This window comes from Scyliorhinus canicula, chromosome 31, assembly GCF_902713615.1.
Source record: "Scyliorhinus canicula chromosome 31, sScyCan1.1, whole genome shotgun sequence".
Lineage (NCBI taxonomy): Eukaryota > Metazoa > Chordata > Chondrichthyes > Carcharhiniformes > Scyliorhinidae > Scyliorhinus > Scyliorhinus canicula.
In genome coordinates this window covers 11,399,391-11,416,173 of record NC_052176.1, presented here as the reverse complement: position 1 = coordinate 11,416,173, position 16,783 = coordinate 11,399,391, and the positions used below count along the sequence as shown (strand labels likewise).

General features: G+C 45.9%; 1 long non-coding RNA gene across 4 annotated transcripts; it reads left to right on the top strand.

Moving 5' to 3' along the window:
- Window positions 1–990: 990 nt before the first annotated feature.
- LOC119958922 lies at window positions 991–15,789 on the top strand. Of its 4 annotated transcripts, none has more exons than XR_005459082.1 (3): window positions 991–1,757; window positions 4,326–4,511; window positions 15,771–15,789. It is a non-coding gene; the product is annotated as an uncharacterized LOC119958922 (long non-coding RNA). The 4 variants fall into 4 exon arrangements; XR_005459081.1 differs by lacking the exon at window positions 15,771–15,789 and adding an exon at window positions 14,620–14,937; XR_005459083.1 differs by lacking the exon at window positions 15,771–15,789 and adding an exon at window positions 10,405–11,308.
- Window positions 15,790–16,783: the final 994 nt, after the last annotated feature.

Here is a 16,783-nt window from a genome sequence, read left to right as displayed (position 1 = left end):
TAACTTTGTTCCTCGTTCCTGATAATCCCCAAACAGGTTCTCTTTCCCCAAAGTGGACCACAACAACTGGATCCTCTCTCTCCCATCCAATATGCTTTGAGCTGGTTAGAGATGTCCCTCACCCTAGCACGGGGCAGATAACATACCATGCGGCACTTTAGGTCCTATTTCCAAAGGATGCTATCAGTTCCCCTAATTATAGCTTTCTCGACAAATAACGCTTGGCAGACTTTGAGCTGAATCATAAAACATTAACTCTGTATGTGTTCACAGGTGCTGGCTTGTTGTGTACTCAGAGTTTTTGGAATTTTAATTCATTGTTCAAGCATTCCTGGTATTCCGCATTTGCACTAAGGTTAAGAGGAGGTTTGATCGAGGTGAAAACCATGAACAGTTTAAAAATATTAAATGGGCATAAACTGTTCCTGTGACGACATGAGGAGATAGATTTATCATGATTGGCTAAAAATAATTGCTATGAGGAAACATTTATTCTTTACACAGACAGCGAGTTGTTGTGATCCTGAAAATGCAGTTTGAAATAGTTCAGACTCAGACTAATATTATTATTATATTTTATTATTAACATCGATTGTAAATTTATTAATTATTAATTTCTTAGTAATATTTATTGTTATTACTAATTATTATTACGATAATAAATTTCAAAATAATTCAACAAATACAGAAAGGAAGATATTTTCATGAGGTTCGTGAGGTTCAGGTCAGGAACAGGAGTTTCATTGATTCGGGACGAAATAGTTAGGACAGATATGGCAAGTTGAAACATAACCCCACCTGCGACACTATTCCCTAAAATGGTGAACAGAATGACCCAGAATGCCGCGCGGGGTAGAATCAGGGCTATTTCATTCAGATTGTTCGCACTGCGCAGGCGCAAGGTAGAGCCCCGCCCCGGAAACCCGCCAGTATGGGCGGAGCATGCGCGGTGCGGCTCCTGGAAGCTGAGCAGGGCCGTGCGCAGCCGCAGTAGCACTGAGTCTCAGAGGCCGGGTCAGAGCTGCCGTTTCCGGCGGATGTGCGGCCAGGGAGTCGGGGCAGAGGCTCCATGAAGCGGATGCTTATTGCAGACTGAAGGCGACTGAGAGAAACATTGAGCTGAACCATTTCACAGCGCAAACTCTCCTCCACTTTCTTTCCTTTTCTTTCATTGCATTGATTTCACTTCGCAGCTCACCTGCTCCAGACTCAGCTTTTCTTTCTGTTCTTTCTCCATCTCCATTCCCTTTGGCCCTGGATAACTCACTTTTCTCTCACTCACTCTCTCCTCTCTTCCACACCATCACACACCTTCCTTTTGTCCTTGGCCCACTCGGCCCTTCTTTCAAACCTATTACATCTGAAACTTTTCTCACTTCAGATCAGAGCTCACAGAGCTGAAACACTAACTCTCTTTATCTTTCCACACACAGGCTGCTCAATCTACTCAGGTTTCTTTTCCAGCCTTTTCTCTGCTTATTTCAGATTTCAAACGTCCAATGGTTTCTGCTTTTATTCCAGGCTGTTTCTCAGTGAGCTGAAACATCAACTCTGTTTCTCTCTCCACAGACGCTGCCTGAACAGTTGTGTAGTTCCAGAGTGATCACCTTGTTTCAGATTTCCAGTGTGCACATGATTTTACTGTGAATTATTGAAGGTGTGGCTAAGAAACTGAGAACAGAAAGAGACGAATGAAGAACCCTTTTGAATCAGGGTGGATGTTGGATGTGGAAGTCGGTCCCTCACTTTCTTTGGAGGTATGTTCTTGTTGTCTGACTTTGAACTGGAGTGTCGATGGAGGAGAAGCTGGTGGTTTAACCCTGGGTACATTTGAGACCAATAGGGCCCAAACATTTCTGATAAAACAAAATTAACTGTTCCCTGTACAGTGACAGAGACATTGCACACTCACATACAATAAATGATGGACAGAGAATCTACTCCAGATACATGCAGTAACAGAAAATTAATTCCATACATTGTTGAAGATTAACAGTGACTAACTTCCACACTGATTATGACAGTGATTGAATTGTAACACATGATTACAGATCGACAGAATTCCACCTTCAGACAGGAGCAGAGACTGACATACTGAGTGGTAATAACAAACATTATTACATATTCACAGATGGAGACTGAATTCCACTCACATACATTAACAGGGACTGATGGACAGAGAGTTCATTACGCACATTATTATAGATTGACAAATAGAGAGTGAATTCCACACACATACAGGAACAGAAACAGACAGAGAGTTAATTACACAAATTTTTATAAATTGACAGATAGAGACTAAATTCTACACTCCTGTGCAGTAACAGAGATTGATGGACAGATAGTAAATTTCACACAAATTAATGATTCATAAACAAAGAGTGAATTACACAATCATGTACTATAACAGAGATCGTTCGACAGTGAATTAATTACACATACTGTTTGCAGCATGGTGGCACAGTGGTTAGCACAGCGCTTCACAGCGTCAAGGACACAGTTTTGATTCCGATCTTGGGTGACTGCCTGTGTGGAGTTTGCACAATTTCCCCTTGTCTGCATGGATTTCCTCTGGGTGCACCGGTTTCCTGCCACAGTCCAAAGATAGGTGGATTGGCCATGCTAAATTGCCCCACAATATCCAGGGATGTGCAGGTTATGTGGAGTTATGGGGTAGGGAAGGAATGGGCCAAGGAAGAGTGCTCTTTCGGGTGATTGGTAATGACTTGATGGGCCAAATGGCTTTATTCTCCATTGGAAGGATTCTATGATTATTATAAATTGACAACTGAGAGTGAATTTCATGCCCGCAAGGGGTCACGATTTCAAGGTGAGAGGGGGAAAGTTTAAGGGAGATGTGCGTGGAACGTTTTTTACGCAGAGGGTGGTGGGTGCCTGGAACGCTTTACCAGCGGAGGTGGTAGAAGCAGACACGATAACATCTCGAGTCATCTCGACAGGTATATGAATGGGCGGCAACAGAGGGAAGTAGACCTTGGAAAATAGGAGACAGGTTTAGATAAAGGATCTGGATCGGCACAGGCTGGGAGGGCCGAAGGGCCTGTTCCTGTGCTGTAATTTTCTTTGTTCTTGTTCACATACAGTAGCCAAGACTGACAGTTAGTTAACCATATTATTATAGATTAAGAGATAATGACTGAATTCTACACTCACATACAGCAATAGAGACTGACAGACAGTGAGTTAGTTACATACATTATTATCGTAAGAAGTCTTTCAACACCAGGTTAAAGTTCAACAGGTTTGTTTCAAATCACTAGCTTTTGGAGCAGCAAATACCTTCTCAGGTGAGTGCTCTGAGCAGCTGGTCCCTGCTCAGGTGAGTGCTCTGAGCAGCTGGTCCCTGCTCAGGTGAGTGCTCCGGGCAGCTGTTCCCTGCTCAGGTGAGTGCTCTGAGCAGCTGGTCCCTGCTCAGGTGAGGTCTCTGAGCAGCTGTTCCCTGCTCAGGTGAGTGCTCTGAGCAGCTGGTCCCTGCTCAGGTGAGTGCTCTGAGCAGCTGGTCCCTGCTCAGGTGAGGTCTCTGAGCAGCTGGTCCCTGCTGAGGTGAGTGCTCTGTGCAGCTGGTCCCGGCTCAGGTGAGTGCTCTGAGCAGCTGGTCCCTGCTCGGGTTAGTGCTCGGGGCAGCTGGTCCCTACTCAGGTGAGTGCTCTGAGCAGCTGGTCCCTGCTCAGGTGAGTGCTCTGAGCAGCTGGTCCCTGCTCAGGTGAGTGCTCGGGGCAGCTGGTACCTGCTCAGGTGAGTGCTCTGAGCAGCTGGTCCCTGCTCAGGTGAGTGCTCTGAGCAGCTGGTCCCTGCTCAGGTGAGTGCTCTGAGCAGCTGGTCCCTGCTGAGGTGAGTGCTCTGAGCAGCGCTCCGAAAGCTAGTGATTCCAAACAAACCTGTTGGACTTTAACCTGGTGTTGTAAGACTTCTTACTGTGCCAACCCAGTCCAACGCCGGCATCTCCACATCATGGCTAGATTATTATAGATTGGCCGATCGAGCAAATTCCACACAGACATTTAAGAACAGAGACTGCCAGGCAGAGTTAGTTACAGACATTATTATATATTGACAGATAGAGAGTGAATCCCATGCTCACAAATGGCAGTGGGGAAAGTTCATACACAGATTTCCCCACGTGGGGCTGCCATGGGGAACATTCCCACTCCCAGTGCCTGCGCAACTCAGCGTATTGGATAAAGCGCTTTCTGGGGGCACAGAATTGGAGGAACTGCGGCCACCATTAGCAGATATCAGGAAGAGTTTTATTCCAGGCTGATCCTCATTGAGCTGAAACATGAACTCTGTTTCTCTCTCCACAGACGCTGCCTGACCGGTTGTGTTGCTCCAGAATGATCACCTTGTTTCAGATTTCCAGAGTCCACATGATTGTACTGTGAATTATTGAAGGTGTTGCTGAGAACCTGAACAGAAAGAGGCAAATGAAGAACACTTTTGAATCAGTGTGGATGTTGGATGTGGAAGTCGGTCCCTCACTTTCTTTGGAGGTATGTTCTTGTTGTCTGACTTTGAACTGGAGTGTAGATGGAGGAAAAGCTGATGGGTTTAACCATGAGCACAGTTGAGTCCAATAGGGCCCAAATATTTCTGCTAAAAGGTGATTAACTGTTTCCTGTACAGTAACAGAGACATTGCACACTCACATACAAAAGTGATGGACAGAGAATATACTCCACACACATGCAGTATCAGACTGAGTTAATTCCACACTGTAACACAGACTGACAGACAGAGAGCCAGCTCCACACTGACGGAAATCAGAACATAAGGACTAGGAGCAGGGGAAGGCCATTCAGCCCATTAGCTCTGCTCCGCCATTCAATAAGCTCATTGCTGGTCTGATTATTGCCTCAACTCCTCTTTCCTGCCTCGGCCCATAACCCTTGACTCACTTGTAGATCAAAACTCTGTCCAACCCAGGCTAGAATCTCGTGGGGAGGGAATTACAATGATTAAGGACACTTTCAGAAAATGAATTTATCTTTACCTCAGCTAGCTCAGTTAGTGGAGGTTCAGACCCTTCTCACAATTATGGGTTCAATCCCCACATTGGATATGATTAATTGTGGGGCAGGTTCAAAGGGCTGAATGGCCTTCAGCAAATTCTCTAAAAATGTATTATGAACAATTTATGTGACAGCAATGAGCATTGCTGCCTTCCAAGCAGTTGACCTGGCTTCAATTCCCGGCCATCGCAGTTTATTCCTCTTAAACCTTTCAAATGACAAACCCCAAGCTGTCAGCTGAATTGGATCAGTTTCAGTGAGATTTTCGCTGGTGCAGACATGATGGGCCAAATGGCCTCCTCCTGTGTCGTAGCAATTCTGTGACACAATGATCGGCATCTTAAATGGGAGACGCTTTATTTTTAAACTGTCTCTAGTTCTGTTTCCCCACAAATGGAAACATTCCTCTCAACATCTACCCTGTCAAACGCCTTCAGAATCTTACATTTCAATAAGATCATCTCTCGTTCTTCACAACTCCAATGAGGATCAGCCGAGTTTGCTTCAACTTTCCGCAAAAGACAATACCTCATCCCTCCTAAACGAAAGAGACAAAATGTTACACAGGATACTTGCTGTAATCTCAGTCATTCCCTGTGGATTCAGCAAGACCTCCCTATTTTTATACCCAAATTCCTTGGAACAAAGGACAAGATTCCATTTGTCTTCCTAATTACTTCCTGTTCCTGCACATTAACGTGTTGTGATTCATGTACAAGGACAGCCAGGTTCCTCTGTATTGCAACATTCTGCCACCTCTCTCCCTGTAATTAATATTCTCTTTCCCTGTTCTTCCCAACAACTTGGAAGACCTCACATTTCCCACATTTTATCCCATCTGCCACATTAGTGTCCATTCAGTAACCTATCGATATCCCCTTGCAGACTCGTTGTCCTCCTCACAACCTACTTTCCCACTAATCTGTGAATTGTCTGAAACTTTGGGGATAGTCAGTCCCTTCAGTTGAGTCATTAATATTGATTGTAATTAACTGAGAATCCAGCACTGATCCCTGTGGCAGTGACCCTGACATTGACCTACTTGCAGACAGGAACAGAGACTGACAGACAGCGAGTTTATTACACACATTATTATAGATTGACAGAGAGAGAGTGAATTCCACACACACACAGAAACAGAGACTGACAGACAGCGAGTTAATTACACACAATATTATAGATTGACTGGTAGGGAGTGAATTTCACTCACACACAGTAACAGAGTTTGACACAGTGTTAATGCCGCACTGAAATACAGTAATGAAGATAGCAGATAGAAGATATAGTAATAAATGATAGAGGGTTAATATCAGACTCACATAAAATAACATATTGTCAGAGATTGAATTCGACATTTCATTACACCAGCAGAGACCCAGATTGAGTTAGTGCTTCACTCATATGCAGTATCAAAGACTTACAGTTAATTCCACTCTCACACGCACTAACAAATTGGACAGAGCAATGATTCTGCTCTGAAACACAGGCACAGAGACTGAAAGAGTTATTGTGCACTCACACACAGTAACCGAGATTGAGACAGAGTTAATTCCACACTTGCACTAATAGAGACTGACAGGTACAGAATTGGCCCACCTCATTCCCCAGCACCAGATCCAGCAATGCCTCCTTCCGAGCTCGACCGAGAACATTTTGGTCAACCAAATTCTTCTGAACACATTTCAGAAATCTGGATCTCGCCACTCTCTTGTTCTTAAACATCTTTGTGATTTCCCTAGATTTATTCCTCTATCGCTCTCTCATCACACCATCCTTTTTTTCTTCACTATCTTTTCTGATCTTTTTGTATCTTTGAACATTAAACACCCAATCCTCACCATTTTAAACCACAATTTCATCATTGTCACTACATCATATTCTCACCTGGATATTTGTGCCTCTCGCTCACCAATCTTATTTACCACACTTTGTCTGATTACAAACACACATTCTAAACCTGTCCATGTATTCCTCTTAGATTCCTTCTTCATCAACTCCTGTCTAATACGGTTCTACTTTCTTCTCCACGTATTCTTCTTTTCTACTTCTCCGCACTGGTACTCATCCCCCTACCAGTTTAGCTCAAACCCTCCTGACCCACACGTGACCCTCCCGATCAGGCAGATAGACAGAGAGTGAATAGCTGCTTCCTGGCCCATAACTGGTTCCAATGTCCCATTAATATGAATCCCTCCCTCTGTGCAGGCTCAAGCCATGTATTGATGCTCCTGTTCTCCACATTTCTACTCTCTTTAGCACGTGGCACTGACAGTAATCCAGAGATTAACCCTCTCAAGGCTCTGCGTTTTAACTCGCTCCATAGTTCCTTCAGGGTACTCTCTATTTGTCTTTGGGATCTTCACCTCCTGCGACATAGGATCCAGGAATGTCTGATCCTCCCGGATGCTCCGCAGTGGTTCCAGCTGCCCCTCAAGCTCGGAAATTCTAAACTTGAGCTCCAGCAGCTGGAGACACTTCCTACACATTTGGTCCCCAAGACACCTGAAGTGGTCGAGAGGTTACCACATGGGACAGGAACTGCAAGCAGCAGGTCTCAGCTGACCATCCATGGTCTAAAAAAACCTATTCCCTCTTTTAGAATCTAATTAGTACCTTGTTAAAACTATTCAATTTATTTAATGCCTGTAGACCTGATGCTCTGATTACGCTGACACTTTCCTGTGATATCATGCTTTTTGAGTATTTATTTTAAACATGTCCGGTTGGCTTCAACCCCTCCCCCACTGCTCTTTATTCTCCCGCTGCTCTCACTCTGCTGTCACTCTCGTTCTCTCTCACCCTGCGGCTGTCACTCTGCTGTCACACTCGTTTTCTCTCTCACTGCCGCTCTCACTCTGCTGTCACTCTCGTTCTCTCTCTCACTGCCTCTCTCACTCTGCTGTCACTCTCGTTCCCTCTCTCGCTGCCGCTCTCACTCTGCTGTCGCTCTCGTTCTCTCTCTCACTGCCGCTCTCACTCTGCTGTCACTCTCGTTCCCTCTCTCGCTGCCGCTCTCCGCTCGGTCACTCTCGTTCTCTCTCTCACTGCCGCTCTCACTCTGCTGTCACTCTCGTTCTCTCTCCCACTGCCGCTCTCACTCTGCTGTCACTCTTGTTCTCTCTCTCACTGCCGCTCACTCTGCTGTCACTCTCGTTCTCTCTCTCACTGCCGCTCTCACTCTGCTCTCACTCTCGTTCTCTCTCTCGTTGCCGCTCTCACTCTGCTGTCACTCTCGTTCTCTCTCTCACTGCCGCTCTCACTCTGCTGTCACTCTCGTTCTCTCTCTCACTGCCGCTCTCACTCTGCTTTCACTCTCGTTCTCTCTCTCACTGCTGCTCTCACTCTGCTGTCACTCTCGTTCTCTCTCTCACTGCCGCTCTCACTCTGCTGTCACTCTCGTTCTCTCTCTCACTGCCACTCTCACTCTGCTGTCACTCTCGTTCTCTCTCTCACTGCCGCTCTCACTCTGCTGTCACTCTCGTTCTCTCTCTCACTGCCGCTCTCCCTCTGCTGTCTCGTTCTCTCTCTCACTGCTCTACTGCCGCTCTCACTCTGCTGTCACTCTCGTTCTCTCTCTCTCTGCCGCTCTCACTCTGCTGTCACTCTCGTTCTCTCTCTCACTGCCGCTCTCACTCTGCTGTCACACTCGTTCTCTCTCTCACTGCCACTCTCACTCTGCTGTCACACTCGTTCGCTCTCTGACTGCCGCTCTCACTCTGCTGTCACTCTCGTTCTCTCTCTCACTGCCGCTCTCAGGCTGCTCTGCTGCTCTCTTTCCACCCGCCAGTCTCACTCAGCTCTCACTCTCTGCTGTCACTCTCGTTCTCTCTCTTGCTGCCGCTCTCACTCTGCTGTCACTTTTGTTCTCACTCTCACTGCCGCTCTCACTCTGCTGTCACTCTTGTTCTCTCTCTCACTGCCGCTCTAACTCCTGTCACTCTTGTTCTCTCTCTCACTGCTGCTCTCACTCTGCTCTCACTCTCGTTCTCTCTCTCACTGCCGTTCTCACTCTGCTGTCACTCTTGTTCTCTCTCTCACTGCCGATCTCACTCTGCTCTCACTCTCGTTCTCTCTCTCACTGCCGCTCTCACTCTGCTGTCACTCTCGTTCTCTCTCTCACTGCTGTTCTCGGCAGGCTCTGCTGCTGCTATCTATCCACCCGCCAGTCTCACTCAGCTCTCACTCTCTGCTGTCACTCTCGTTCTCTCTCTCACTGCCGCTCTCACTCTCCTGTCACTCTCGTTCTCTCTCTCACTGCTGCTCTCAGGCTGCTCTGCTGCTGTTCTCTATCCACCCGCCAGGTCTCACTCAGCTCTCACTCTCTGCTCCTCCACAGTCCCAAGTTTCTGACTATTTGGGGAATTCTCTGATCTGTCTTTGCTCCAAGCTGGATGACCTCACACTTCCCCGTGATGTACACCATCGGCCACAGTTCTGTTCACTGACTGAATCTGTCAATGACCATTTGAAACTTGCTGCACCCACCTACACTACTAACCATGTCACCTAACTCAGTGTCATCAGCAAACTGGATATGGGCTGGAAGTTATTAAAATCTATAAAGCTCTGGGAATGGGACTAGAACTGCCGGCTGAACTGATTGGTTCTGTATAAATCCCTCCCTCTGAAAAACAACCGCTCACCACTACTTTATCCTTTCTGCCACTTTTCCAATTTTGTATCCGTGCTATCACTGCCCCTTTAACCCCATCTGCTGGAATGCTACTAACAAATCTATTATGTGGGACTTTTTCAAACCCCTTTGGAAGTCTAGACACCATGAACCTGACACCCGGCTCAATGTTCTCTGAAACTTCATCATTGAACTTCATTAGGGGCAGCACGGTAGCATTGTGGAAAGCACAATTGGTGCACAGCTCCAGGGTCCCAGGTTCGATTCCCGGCTTGGGTCACTCTGCAGAGTCTTCACATTCTCCCCATGTGTGCCTGGGTTTGCTCCAGGTGCTCCGGTTTCCTCCCACAGTCCAAAGATGTGCAAGTTAGGTGGATTGGCCATGCTAGATTGCCCTTAGTGTCCAAAATTGACCTTAGTGTTGGGTGGGGTTGCTGGGTTATGGGGATAGGGTGGAGGTGTGAACCTTGGGTAGGGTGCTCTTTCCAAGAGCAGGTGCAGACTTGATGGGCTGAATGGCCTCCTTCTGCACTGTAAATTCTATGATTAAGTATTTCAATTTTTCATTCACCAATCTATCCTGGTTTCCATTTATCAATCCACGTTCCACCAAGTGACAATGAATTTTCTTCCAGATTATTCTCTCTAAACATTCTCCCCCCCCCCCCCCCCCCCCCCCCCCACCAGCATTAGACTAACTGCTCTAGTTACAGGGTTTATACCTCTCCATTTTAAACACAGATGTCACATCAACAACCTGCAGTTCTCGGACTTCACTCCCATATCCCAGGAGGATTGAAAGATAGTGGTTGGAATCTCTGCTATTTCCACCCTTCTTTCCCTCAGTAATCCAGGAGTATCCCGTCTGGATTGGGTGATTTTCTACTGTGAGCCCTGCCAACCTTGTCATTGCCTCCTCTTTATCTATTTCCATCCTGTCCAATACTCCACCAACTCCTCCTTCACTGTGACATTAGCAGCATCTACTTGTTTTGTGATGACAGATGCAATGTAATCAGTTAGTACCTCAGCCATGTCCTCGATCTCCACAGCATCTCCTCATCAGCCACCCTCTCATTGACTCTCTCTATGTTGGTGAATATCTGCCTGTTTTTGAATTGGTTGTGAATCTTTTCTCATGCTCTCTGTCTGCTGATCTCATTTCCCTTTTCAGCTCTCTCTGCACTTTCTGTATTCTACTTTGTTCCCTAAAGTATTGTGAATCAGACATTGAGCATCATTCTGCTTTGGAGTTCCCACAGAGTGCAGGATGTGTAAACAACGGCTGTCTGCTCTCCCAACATTTCACTGAGCTGAGCTGTCTATTTAATTAAAGTTCTCATTATTTAGAGTGTTCGCTACGTGTCTCTTGTACTTTTGCTGTTGTCCCTCAGTTTAAATTACACAGCAGCTCCTTCCCCCTCTGCACCTATTCCGCACTCTCAACAAATCCACATTTTAAACTCTTCACTCTGCTATTCACTCTCTCTGTGTTTGAGCTCACAGGTCACTCCAGTCATTGTTTGTAATTTAAATGTTGCATTTCATGCACCCAAAGTAAAGTTTGTTTTAGAATTATCAACTTATTTTCACCATAAATCTTGTCTTGAGTTCATTGCCTTAACAACAAATAAAAATGCAGTGATTACTTACCTGTTCTGTAATGATGTGTCTATTCCACTCAGTTCAATAAACCCTGTTGGAAACAGAATGCTTTATCCAGACAATGTGTCTACTTGATGGACTGATGATGTGCGGAGCTCTCAGCTTTTACTCATTGATCTGCACAAGAGTTGATGCAGTTTTCACGGTGACATGTTCTCTGGTGTCTATTTATTCGGATTTTTCACCTGATTTCTCTGCTGTCCAATGAAGTTCTCTCAGCAGAGTTCTCAATAATAACCCGGCTTTTCCTCGCAGCATTTCAATCTCAATGGTGTTTGAACTATTTTGTTTTAGGATTTAGTTTTCTATATATCTCCCTAGTTCTCCTCATGGTCAAGCAGGAAGTTTAACTGCTGTGTCTTTAAGCAGCCGACAGCTTTATTTGAAAAGTGACTGTGACAGGATTTGGGGTTTGAATCTGGCTGTGATGCCTTGTGGCTCCAGCTGTCACGTGACCTGCCAGGAGATGACCTCATAATCGCCCCAATCATGTAGCTGTGGATTGGACGATTTCTTAAACACTTTCACTGGGGCTGCTCTGGTCGCTCTCGCCTTTGAAACACAAAGTGTGTCTTCAAATCCCACTGCAGAATGTGTGTAATATGGAAGGCTGACAATCCAGGTCAGCACTGATGGAGATGTTAAACCGAGGCCCCGTCCACCCTCTCGTTCTGTTGTAAGTGATCCCATGGTGCTGTGCTGAAGACACACGAGCAATAGGGTTTTACTCGAGCACCGGCTGATATTTATCCAGGAATTGCAGCTTGGAAAGGATATTGTAATTATCCTCAGCATTTACTGGGAGCTGAGTTGTGTGGAATTCTTGTTCAGGATTGGAAATTGTCAATAGGGAGAATAATGGTCTCCACAAAAAGATAACACCTCGTTTCAGCTCCCCCCCAGATTTATTTTTTCTTTCTGAAGAGGGGGTGGAGGATTTAACAAAAGGCAACATGTACAGACTGGGAGAGAATTTTGGGGCGGCATTTGGCTCAGTATTTAGCACTGCTGCGTATAGTGCCGAGGACCCGGGTTCGAATCCCAGCTCTGGGTCACTGTCCGTGTGGAGTTTGCACATTCTCCCCATGTCTGCGTGGGTTTCATCCCCACAATCCAAAAATGTGTGGGTTAGGTAGATTGGCCACGCTAAATTGCCCCATAATTAACAAGAAAATAATTGGGTACTCTAAATTTATTTTAAAAAATGAATTTGACAACCTATTCACTCCAGGATTAGGAAGATTGGAATATAGGAAAATGAGTAAACTGGGCTGGTTTAGCTCACTGGGATAAATCGCTGGCTTTTAAAGCAGGCCAGCAGCACGGTTCAATTCCTGTACCAGCCTCCCCGGACAGGCGCCGGAATGTGGCTCCTAGGGGCTTTTCACAGTAACTTCATTTGAAGCCTACTCGTGACAATAAGCAATTTTCTTTTCATTTCATTTTTCTTCATATCTGCTCTGCCATTTAATCATCATACCAGTAACATAGGGGCAGCAGGGTAGCATGGTGGTTAGCATAAATGCTTCACAGCTCCAGGGTCCCAGGTTCGATTCCCGGCTGGGTCACTGTCTGTGTGGAATCTGCACGTCCTCCCCCTGTGTGCGTGGGTTTCCTCCGGGTGCTCCGGTTTCCTCCCACAGTCCAAAGATGTGCGGGTTAGGTGGATTGGCCATGCTAAATTGTTCGTAGTGTCCTAATAAAAGTAAGGTTAAGGGGGGGGGGGGTTGTTGGGTTACGGGTATAGGGTGGATACGTGGGTTTCAGTAGGGTGATCATGGCTCGGCACGACATTGAGGGCTGAAGGGCCTGTTCTGTGCTGTACTGTTCTATGTTCTATTTGGGTGAAGGACTGTAATAGCCAATCTCAATTTTGTTAAAGTCTGAGCAAATCTGCAAACTCCAATGTGATATTGATAACCACAGGATTTCAGGCAAAATATATCCAAATAGCAAGAAGCAATTGATTAAAAATCTCCATAAACTAGCAACAGGATGTGATTGGAATCCCCGTGTGAAAATCCCAATGGATTAACAGTCCATCACCTTAACCTCTCACTCACCTTGTCACCTCTCTGAGTTTCTGAACAGTCTCAGAGGCTTTTTCCATCTATGAAAAGTTGGTCAGAAGGTTCTGAATGTGCAGCCAGGTGAGCAATGTTGGAAATGCAGTTTCTGGAAGCAAAATAAATTTCTGTCACATCAGGTCAGGGACTGTCTGGAATGGACCAGTGTGAAACATTTCCCCACCAATTAAATTGGGAAAAAAGCAGAATCCTGCAGATTATATTGAATCTGTTCATTGAATATTGAACAACGCATCAATGGGAAAATATTGTTTGATGGGTATCAGAAAATAATGCCATGGGATGAATGTAAATATCTATTAAATCTCCCATTGACATTCTCTGTTATAACATGTATATCTACAATATGTTATTCCACTCACACAAGGTATCCCTCATCATTGATACCATTCCAGTCAATCTCCACTGCACACACTCCACTGTCTTGGCGGTTTTCCAAAGGATTTGTCTGACCTCGTCAAATCCGATCTATCGGAGCTATTTTCATAAACTGAGACATGTAATAAAAATTCATCGAAGTCTGCAATCATGAACAACCCACCCCTTCATTCCACATATTCCTATTTTCATTTCCCTATTCTAACTACCTTAAGGACACACGTTTTCCCCTTCTGTAAACTACCTTCAATACAAGTGCTCATTTTCCCCATCGATAATTTGTAAATGTTTTCTTTTGTATAAAGCTCTTGGAAAAGAAGAGGTATGAGAAAGACTGGCTGTACGTAATGGTGACATGTTATGTGGACCAGATTTGATGCAGCTGAGGAACTTGAGTAATGTAAAATAGGATAGATGCGGGCAGGTTGTTTCCACTGGCGGGTGAAAGCAGAACTAGGGGACATAGCCTCAAAATAAGGGGAAGTAGATTTAGGACTGAGTTTAGGAGGAACTTCTTCACCCAAAGGTTTGTGAATCTATGGAATTCCTTGCCCAGTGAAGCAGTTGAGGCTCCTTCATTAAATGTTTTTAAGGTAAAGATAGATCGTTTTTTGAAGAATAAAGGGATTAAGAGGTATGGTGTTCGGGCCGGAAAGTGGAGCTGAGTCCACACAAGATCAGCCATGATCTCATTGAATGGCGGAGCAGGCTCGATGGGCCAGATGGCCTACTCCTGCTCCTAGTTCTTAAGTTCTTATGTTCTTATGGACATTGTGAAGTTACTGGCCAGAAACTTGCGAATTCTATTTGTGTTTTTAATTGACAGCTGCAGTCCACGTGTTTATTCCTGGGCACAACAATGAATAAAGTGAATTAGTGCTGAGCAGTTTCTAACATCCCACATCTCCAATTTGTTCTTATTGAGAAACCCGGCCTCGCTGGATGTGTTTTGCTCGAAGAATGAGACCACCAACTCCAGGGAATACAGCAGCGATGCCCCCAAGATCTGATCTTTAACAGAATCGGAATCTCAGACTATTACAGTGCAGGAGATGCCATTCAGCCCATCGATCTGCACCAAAGCTTGAAAATCCCTGAATTGCCTACTAAGTCCCTTTAGCCAGCATTTGTCTCATATCCTTGATTGTTATGACGCCCCAAGTGTACATCCAGGTATTTTTTAAAGGATGTGAGCAACCCAGACTCTCCCACCCTCCCAGGCAGTGCATTCCAGACCTTCAACAACCTCTGGTAAAAAGGTTTCTCCTCAAATCCCAATAAATGTCCAACCTCAGACCATGAACATGTGTTCCTTCGTGAATGACCCTTCAACTAAGGGGAACAGCTGCTCCTTATCCACCCTGTCTATGCCACTCATAATCTTGTGCACTTCAATTAGGTCACCACTCATTCTTCTCTGCTCCAGCGATATCAACCCAAGCTTATCCAACCTCTCTTCATAACTTAAGTGTTCCATTCCAAGTAATATCCTGGGCAATGACCTCTGCACGCCCCCAGTGCAGTTATTACCTTCTTATAATGTGGGGACCCGAATTGCACACAGTACTCCTGCTGTGGTCTCACCAAAGTTCAATATACCTCCAACATGACCTGCCTGCTTTTGTAATCTATGCCTGTTACAACCTGCCTGCTTACCACTGGCTGAGGACTAATGGCAATCCCACAATCCTTAGCCAGTATGAGCTGCCCAAATAGGAGTGCGGAGAAATCATTAGCCGATTCCCTGCATAAATAGAGCTGGCCAGGTTGGAACCAGATAGAGAGGAGTGAGCAGGAAGGGAGTTACTGCTGCTGCTGTATATATATATATATAAGTTATTACAAATATATGTTATTTCTTTAAATCCTTCAACTCGTGCTGGATTCTTCGTGGCCCTCGTAAAACTGGTGACGAGTTTAAATTGGTTAGCTGTCTACACTGCTGAAGCCACTTCCCTGGATTTCTGTTGGATACAGGTTGGAAGGATTTTTTCCCCTGCTACGCCATGCCTCTGTATGGACGTTTGGATGTTGTTGATGCTGCGCTCGAACGTTGGAACCAGTACACACAGCGGATGTGTTACTATTTCCGGGCAAATATCATCACCGAAAACGAGTGCCCTGTGGTCATTTTGCTCACCGCCTGCAGACCGCCGTCAATTGGGGTGATTAGGAGCCTTATGTACCCAGCTCACCGGACACCAAGACTTTTGATGAACTTGTAAGCTTCGTGGGGCAACATTTAAACCCAACCTCGTCCACGTCAGTCCAGTGTTACCGGGTTCATACCACTGAGAGGACCCCAGGAGAATCCCTTGCAGTGTTTCTATCCAGGCAACGCAGGATTGTGGAGTGCTGTGACTATGGTGAGACATTGTCAGAAATGTTACGCGACCGTTTGGTTTGCGGAATTAACAATGCGGCCACCCAGAGAAAGTTGTTAGCTGAGCCAGCATTGACTTTTCAAAAGGCCATTCAAATAGTTTTCTCCAGAGAGAGCACAGAACGGGGAGTGCAACAGTCACAGGGAAAGGAGGCGCTGCGCCTTGGGGCGCAACCCATCCAAAACCATCTTCCTGCACCCCTGCGGTACCTTGGGTGGGGCGGTCTACGGATCGACACCAGTGGCTGCCAGACGTTCCTCCCCGTAGGGAGTCTTCTCCTGAACCAATGGATGAGGAGCCATCGTAGTGTCGGACGTGTGGGCGCCGCCTTGGGGGAACCATTGGACATTGCTGGAACTATGATGACCCCTTTTGTTTATCGATGCCAGGTTGCTCCATTTGCGGCTGCATTTTAAGCACATCCTCCAAACAGCTTCTGAAGTGTTAACGGAGGTACTAGGACGGTACCCAGATGTATTCCAGCCCAGTTTGGGGAAAATAAAAGTGGCCGTAGCCTGCATCCACGTCGAACCAGGAGCCGCACCGCACTATTTCCGGGCGCGCCCGGTGTGTCACACCTTGCTCGAGAAGGTAGAAGGGGAGCTC